Source organism: Teleopsis dalmanni, chromosome 1 (assembly GCF_002237135.1).
Source record: "Teleopsis dalmanni isolate 2A chromosome 1, ASM223713v2, whole genome shotgun sequence".
NCBI classification, from domain to species: Eukaryota; Metazoa; Arthropoda; class Insecta; order Diptera; family Diopsidae; genus Teleopsis; species Teleopsis dalmanni.
Genome location: NC_051846.1, coordinates 199,392,423 through 199,400,924, shown reverse-complemented (window position 1 = coordinate 199,400,924; position 8,502 = coordinate 199,392,423).

The window sequence follows — 8,502 nt, the reverse complement described above, 5'->3', positions numbered from 1 at the left end:
ACCACTTACTATCAATGATTTTTAATGCATAGTCTACTGGGATGCTCGGAAATAATGAGATTACATCAAAGGAAACTAATCTTTCATCGTCAAAAATATGTGAATTGTTAATTTTTTCTTTAAAAGCAATAGCATCTTTGATATTGTAGACGGAGTCTTTAGTTATGCTTTTTAATATAGATGCAATATATTGAGATAATTTGTGTGATGGGGAATTTATACACGACGTTATAGGTCTTAAAGGGATGTCCATCTTATGTATTTTCGGCAACCCATAGATTCGTGGTGCCGTAGCTGTGTAAGTAATTAATTTTTTCTTTTTTGCAATATCAAACGCATTTTCTTTGAATAATTTTTCGACTAGTTTGTTGTTTTTAGTCTGTAATTTTGAGGTCGGATCTCGTTTTAAAACTTTGTAAGTGGTAATGTCATTTATAATATTCAACATTTTCTTTTTGTAATCGGCTTTGTTCATTGCTACTGTTGAATTGCCTTTATCTGCGTTTAATATGAGAATATCTTGATTCTCTTTAAGGAAATCTTTTGTTTGACCTACTGTATACGATATAAATTTGTCTTTTTTATTGTGTTTTTTCCTCATTTGAGAGTCAATCATTTTGCTAAATCGTGCTCTCGATATTTCTTGCTTGTTTTTATCCGATAATGTTTGGATAATTTCTTCTCCTTCAGCAATGCAATTTAATAGGGGAAAATGTTTGGCAGATGTTGGTAATGCATATTTGCCACCTAGAGAGAGTAACCATTCAATATTTGTTGGTATGATTTTGTTAGTTTTGTTTATAAACCAGTTTTTGTTTATAATAATGTTATGCTCTTTTATTTGATTTTCTATTAGTTTATTGAATTTTTTATTTTTGGTTTTGGTATTTTTATTTGTTGTATTGTCATATAGATATTCCTCACTTTTAAGCAATAGTTTCATGTCTGATTCATTTAGTTGCCTTTTGATCTTTGCTATTAATATGTTTATAATTGATTTCTTACTGTTAGAAATTAAGTGTTTATAGTCAAGTAATAATATTAAGATTTTCTGGTGAAATATATCAATATTCTTAACTAATTTATTAAATATTACCCTTGGAATCTTGTTTGTGTCATTAAATAACTTTTTAACGTGTTTTGTTGCATTTGTTATAAATTCGGGTATCAGCAGTGCTTTTTTGCATTTGGATAAAAAGCGAATACATGTTTGAAGTTGCAAATGCAAAAAAGCACTGCTGATACCCGAATTTATAACAAATGCAACAAAACACGTTAAAAAGTTATTTAATGACACAAACAAGATTCCAAGGGTAATATTTAATAAATTAGTTAAGAATATTGATATATTTCACCAGAAAATCTTAATATTATTACTTGACTATAAACACTTAATTTCTAACAGTAAGAAATCAATTATAAACAAATTAATAACAAAGATCAAAAGGCAACTAAATGAATCAGACATGAAACTATTGCTTAAAAGTGAGGAATATCTATATGACAATACAACAAATAAAAATACCAAAACCAAAAATAAAAAATTCAATAAACTAATAGAAAATCAAATAAAAGAGCATAACATTATTATAAACAAAAACTGGTTTATAAACAAAACTAACAAAATCATACCAACAAATATTGAATGGTTACTCTCTCTAGGTGGCAAATATGCATTACCAACATCTGCCAAACATTTTCCCCTATTAAATTGCATTGCTGAAGGAGAAGAAATTATCCAAACATTATCGGATAAAAACAAGCAAGAAATATCGAGAGCACGATTTAGCAAAATGATTGACTCTCAAATGAGGAAAAAACACAATAAAAAAGACAAATTTATATCGTATACAGTAGGTCAAACAAAAGATTTCCTTAAAGAGAATCAAGATATTCTCATATTAAACGCAGATAAAGGCAATTCAACAGTAGCAATGAACAAAGCCGATTACAAAAAGAAAATGTTGAATATTATAAATGACATTACCACTTACAAAGTTTTAAAACGAGATCCGACCTCAAAATTACAGACTAAAAACAACAAACTAGTCGAAAAATTATTCAAAGAAAATGCGTTTGATATTGCAAAAAAGAAAAAATTAATTACTTACACAGCTACGGCACCACGAATCTATGGGTTGCCGAAAATACATAAGATGGACATCCCTTTAAGACCTATAACGTCGTGTATAAATTCCCCATCACACAAATTATCTCAATATATTGCATCTATATTAAAAAGCATAACTAAAGACTCCGTCTACAATATCAAAGATGCTATTGCTTTTAAAGAAAAAATTAACAATTCACATATTTTTGACGATGAAAGATTAGTTTCCTTTGATGTAATCTCATTATTTCCGAGCATCCCAGTAGACTATGCATTAAAAATCATTGATAGTAAGTGGTCTCTTATCAAAAATGAATGCAATATAAAGAAAGAAACATTTATGGAGATTTTAGGCTTCCTCCTTAAAGAAAATAGCTACTTCATATTCGAGAACAAAATTTACAATCAAACAAAAGGGATGCCAATGGGTTCTCCGATATCACCTGTAGTAGCAGATATTGTGATGGAGAATATTTTAGACAAAATGATGGACGAAGTAGTTATAAAACCTAGACTACTTACCAAATACGTAGACGATATATTTGCTATTATAAAAATTGACAACATAGAGAGTACATTACATACACTAAATAATTTACATAGATATATAAAGTTCACCAAAGAAGAAGAAGAATCCGAAAAACTTGCCTATCTTGACGCTATAGTTATAAGACATAACAATAAAATCAAAATTAATTGGTATCAAAAAACCCACGAATACTGGACGATATATTAATTACAACTCTCAACACCCTCATCATATAATTCGGAACACAGCACTGAATTTGATTCGACGTGTAATGAATATCAGCGATCCAATTTTTCATAAAGAAAATGAAAAAATTCTTATTGACATCTTGCTTAAAAATGACTACCCCAAACGGACGATATATTCTCTTCTAAAACAAGTGAATATAGTGCGTAAGAAAATATCCGATCCCCAACCAAAAATTTATCTCCCTATGACGTATATCCCTGGGTTTTCGGAAAATTTTAGCAAATCTAAATGCTATAATGACGACACGCACACTTTGGCTTTCAAAGCGAGAAACACGCTAAAAAATCGCTTTTTTAATAAAACAAAAAGTCCAATAGACAAATTAGATGAGCATGATGTCGTATACAAAATTCCATGTGGAGGTGACGGGTCTAACGTATGCCACCAGGTATATGTTGGTACAACAAAAAATAAACTCAGGACGAGAATCGCTGGCCACAGACACGACATAAAGAGCAGAACAACTCCCGTTGACCAAAAGACAGCATTAGCAACCCATTGCTCTATGATGAACCATACTCCAAATTTTGAAGAAGTACAGATCATCAACAAAGACCCTAATTACAGACGTAGGTTAATGCTTGAAATGTTACATATTATAGAAGTTCCAGACAATCAGAGACTAAACTACAAAAAAGACACAGAGGGTCTTGCACAAATTTACAGGTCTCTGATTAACCATAATTAAAAAAAATTTAATATAAATTTATAGTTTTATATAAAAAGTTTAATTTATCTTCCATTGTTACCAATTAAAAAATATTTTCGTATATTTATTTTTGATTTTAATTTTAAATTTTATTGTTTTTTTCTTAAATTAACGTTTTACTTTTGTTCAAATAAATTTAAATGTTAAAAATGTCAAACATTGAAAGAGACAACAATGTTTGTCATTTTTGGTTTTTTGTTTTGATTGTATGTTTATATGTTTATTTACATATAATTAAATATGTAATCTTTTATATACACTGAAGATGGTCTACGATGTAGACCGAAATATTTGTATTAATATAATTTTTGTATAAAAATTAAATAAATTTAAACATTTAACACAGTTGGAAAAAAGTGTAAAAATTTTTTAATTGTTTTAAAAAAACATTTTTATAAACCTATGTGTTAAATAAACGACCTAAGCCCGGTATATATATAAAAAACTAATTAAATATCGGTCGTAATACCAATTTATTATAAATTATTTGAGAAAAACTTTTACTCAATAATGAAACGCTGACAACATGACTAGAATTTGGTCCTTCCTGCTTTAACGAAGGTTGGAAGTTTTGTATGCAAAACGGTGCGTGTTTATTCATTTGTTGCGTGTTATTTCTTTGGTTTGTGTGGACAACATTAACATTTTGCACTCGTTTTGTAAATAATCATGAAGGTCGGAAGTGAAAATATGTGAATACTTCACTTAACATTTATAATGGGAAGATCATAAAAATTTTTTGCTTAGACATACTAAATACATAAGATTTACGATTTGTATTCAACATAAGTAGTTTGACCTATGCAAATATTAAGGTACTTAAAAGTTTGACTAGCTATTAGAAAGGTTAAAGTACTACCATATTTGTAAATGGGAGTGGAGCTGAAAAATTTGTAGGAAAGTTAAACAAATTTTGAAAATTTCTTGAAGCAAAATGCTTTTTTAATATTATTAAATTTTTTGTTTCAATCTTATTATAAAAGATTTAAAAAAATTTGAAAAAAAACACGTGTTTGATATTTAAGCTTTGAATTTTTATTAATAAACTAAAATAGAATATTTATACGATTTACATACATTCATTGATACGAGATATAGAGTATTTTATATAGTGGGACTTTTAATCCTACTTTAAAGTTTAAGTTTTGTAAATCCATTATATTATAAAAATAAAAAAATTATAAAAATAATTTTATAGCTAAAATACAAAATGGATATTAAAAGTCATATGAGTAATTAATATTGCTTATAACTTATATGTTAATTAGTTTAAAACACTAAATAAAATAAAACGTTCATATAAACTATTCAATTACTTCATAATAAAGCAGTCAAATTCGCTAAATATTCCATATTTGCACCTATAAAGTGTTAATATATGTCTGTTTATGGTGTAAAATACTTGGAAAGATGGTAATATAAGTACCACACCTATCTGCGCTGTAAAATATGAGGAGCGGTAAGTAAATATTTACATATACATACAAACTAATTAAACAAATTTTAAATTGTTTATACCTCAAAATATCAAGAATTTTTGTGTTTAAGATATATTATTAAGTAAGCGTTATATATGTATATATATATATTAATAAATATATATATATATTTGATATTAATAAATCACTCATACGCAATGGTTGACCATATTTTATACATATAACACAAATTTATTCTAATGTTATTAAAGAAATAATTGTTGAATTTAACAATTTTATATTTAAGTTATATATAAGTTTTAAAATATTTTATATTAATTCTAAGGGTATAAAAACCATCTTCTTAACATTCCAGTATTTGTTTACAGCTTTTACTGGTCACAAGCTTGAGAAAGCTAAGTTAAAATTTCTGTTAATGTAACGAGTAATTTTAAAAATTGTTTAACTGTTGTCTCATAAGCTTTTAATAAATAATGAGCACAGTTTAAAAATTCACCATGCATATATCCAATTTAGTGTTAAGAATGTTCTCAAATCCAACTCATTTCAGCCTAACATTAACGAAAGTCTTTCTCTCTAAGCTTTTTGAGTTAAATTATAAAATATTCTATTTGCACTCATAAGCTTCAAATCAACAAGTGAATTTTTCTATCAGAAGAAGAACAGCTGTCGTATTATGAGTATTTATATTACTCATAATACGAGTACAATACATCTTCAACTATTATAACAGCACTGTTATAACTCTGTTACCGAAAAGCTATGTTAAAAGCTCACATCTATTAAGTTAGTTAAGCTTAGAGCATTGTAATAACATATGACTTTTGTTTATTTGCTTTCTGCCATTGGACCAAAGAAAACGGCATCTACGCGCTTTTTGTTTCCGCCTTTGCTTTTTAGTATTAATGCAATGTATAAGGATATTACATGGTGTAACAACAAAATAAATAATTGTGTTTGTACTGTTTGATTTCCTCAATGGAAGCTTTGCTTGTGTGAAAATACATACAAACCAAAATGTAAAGTTCTACCTAAAAGTATGCTTTGTGTTTCAGTTGCCAATTATAATTTGACGAGTTGTGACATGAAAGTTTCGCTGCTTAGTCCTTAAAGCGCGTTATTTCTTTTCAGTTTAAATTTTGTCAATGAATTTAAAATCATAAATAATTAAATTAATTAATTAATGTTTTATTTAAATTTGTTTCATTCACAATTGTTTCGACTGAATTGTGTTAAATTCTAATTATTTGGCAATTGAAGTTATAATGTGTATTATTTAAATGCAATTGTTTTAATGAAAAAAAAAATATAAGTGCATATAGTTATTGTACTATGGCAGTGTCGTGTTGCATATTGTACTGTCATATCATATATGCATAGTTTTAATAAAAGAAAGTGCAATGATAATTTTACTATACAAAAAAAAATAATTTTTTTCTCTATTTGAATGTAAATTTTTAACAAGCTTTGGCATATCCTTTTACTGTTAATGATGCAATAACAATAATATAAAGCGATTACATATAGTTTGTCAGCTTGTGTTCAATAAAATACATTCAATACATGATATGCACGAGTGTAAAAGGCTGTCATAGCGGAAACAGAACTCACGACATATTTTTTTTGGACAAAAGTTGAATGTTTTAAACGAAAAATAAAAGAATTGAACAAATATAAAATTCATGGTAAAGTGCTTAATTTTTTGTGAAAAGGTGCGAAAATTAAGAATTCACTATAAAGATAATAAAATGTATATTTTTATATTTTGTACAGGTATTAAGTCCAATTGTTAAATGCAGTTGCAGTTCATAAAAATCATAGTAAAAAGTTATGCATTTTTGATAGGAACAGCATTCAGTTTTCATTTCATAATAAAATTTTATTGTATTCAATTGTTAATTTATCAATATAAATGGTTTGCATGAATATTTAGTTTTTACATATAATGGGATTTACTTTTTCATATGTGAGCTTAAAAGTTTTTTGTATAAGCTGAATTTAATTCGATTTGATATAAAGGCTAATAAAAACAACGAGTTTATGCTTTTATTGACAATATTTGTGTTTTATATGGGAGTGATTATTTAAAGATTTATTTATTTAATATTACAAATTACATATAAAGCAATTAAATATATAGATGATGTTCAATATTTAAGTATGACATACTGAAATTTAAAATTGTTATAAGATAAATATAATATTTTTATTGATTAATGTTGCCACAATTTATTACACTATTGTGGCAGAATATACATGAATTCTTCTAAAAATTTTTATTAAGTGAAACTTCCATTGTAAACTTATCGACAAAATATTATAGATGTATCGTTAGAACTTTCCATTTAAGCTATTTATTATTAGTCAATAATCTGCCTTTAAGTAGGCAAACCAGCTACTAAGTTTCAGTTACTAGGATTTGTGTAACAGATTTATTATAGGGAGTTTTCTAAAAGATTGCTTGAACTCTTATTGAAATGACATATTGTTCTACCCTATCGATTAAATATATTTAACTGTTAGTGATAAAATTTCCTTATAGTTAATACTTTCTTCTTTATCAAATATATCAATATAGACTTATTTGTATACAACTATTAGATCGTTAAGGAGATAAGTATATTTACTGGCATAACAAAAAGAATTGTCTTTTCTTCCTAATATAGAATATGCATAAAAGTTACATAAAAAGCGGTTATGAAATATTATTATTTCATATGCAATTACTTTGCCCTGAGCCATCCAAATGCTATGAAATTCAGAGAGTACATTAATATAAGTTCTCTATCATGATAATGAATTTAATTGCCAATACATGATCGCACTTCAAATACTTTACTATTTAAAAGGTACTGTTTCTTAGGAATACACCTTCTATAAATTAATTGAGCATTTCTATATATTTCTGTGATTTTTTCCTTTAACAGCAAATGTAGTGTTGAGAAATCTTTTTGGAATAATTTTATTATTATTACTATTTGGAATTTCTGTTATTATTTGCACATAGTTATATTAAAGGGTTACCTATGACCAACTACCTATAAAATAGACAAAAACCTACCAGCCTTAACAATCTCTTCAAATTAAAAAGTCTTCTTTACTAAATATTTTCTTTACACTAATTGTATTTAGATTATCAATTACTTCCTTATTGGGGCTTGAAACATATTAATTATATTATATTTAAATGTTAATGGGTTATGTTTATAAGTAATATAAATTGATTGATATAAAGGTCTTAAAACTTTAAATCTGTGATGGATTTTTACATATCTTCTACGATTTTCTGTGTTAAGTCTAATTTGTATAGAAAAACCTTTAAGTAATGACGAAATATCTTCTTAATTATTTCACAGATTTTTTAAAAAAACTGTTCAAATATCTGTTACAATCTATTCTATCTATTTGGAAAATCTACTATATTCTCCAAATTATTTATTTAATTATTATATTATATGTACGGAAC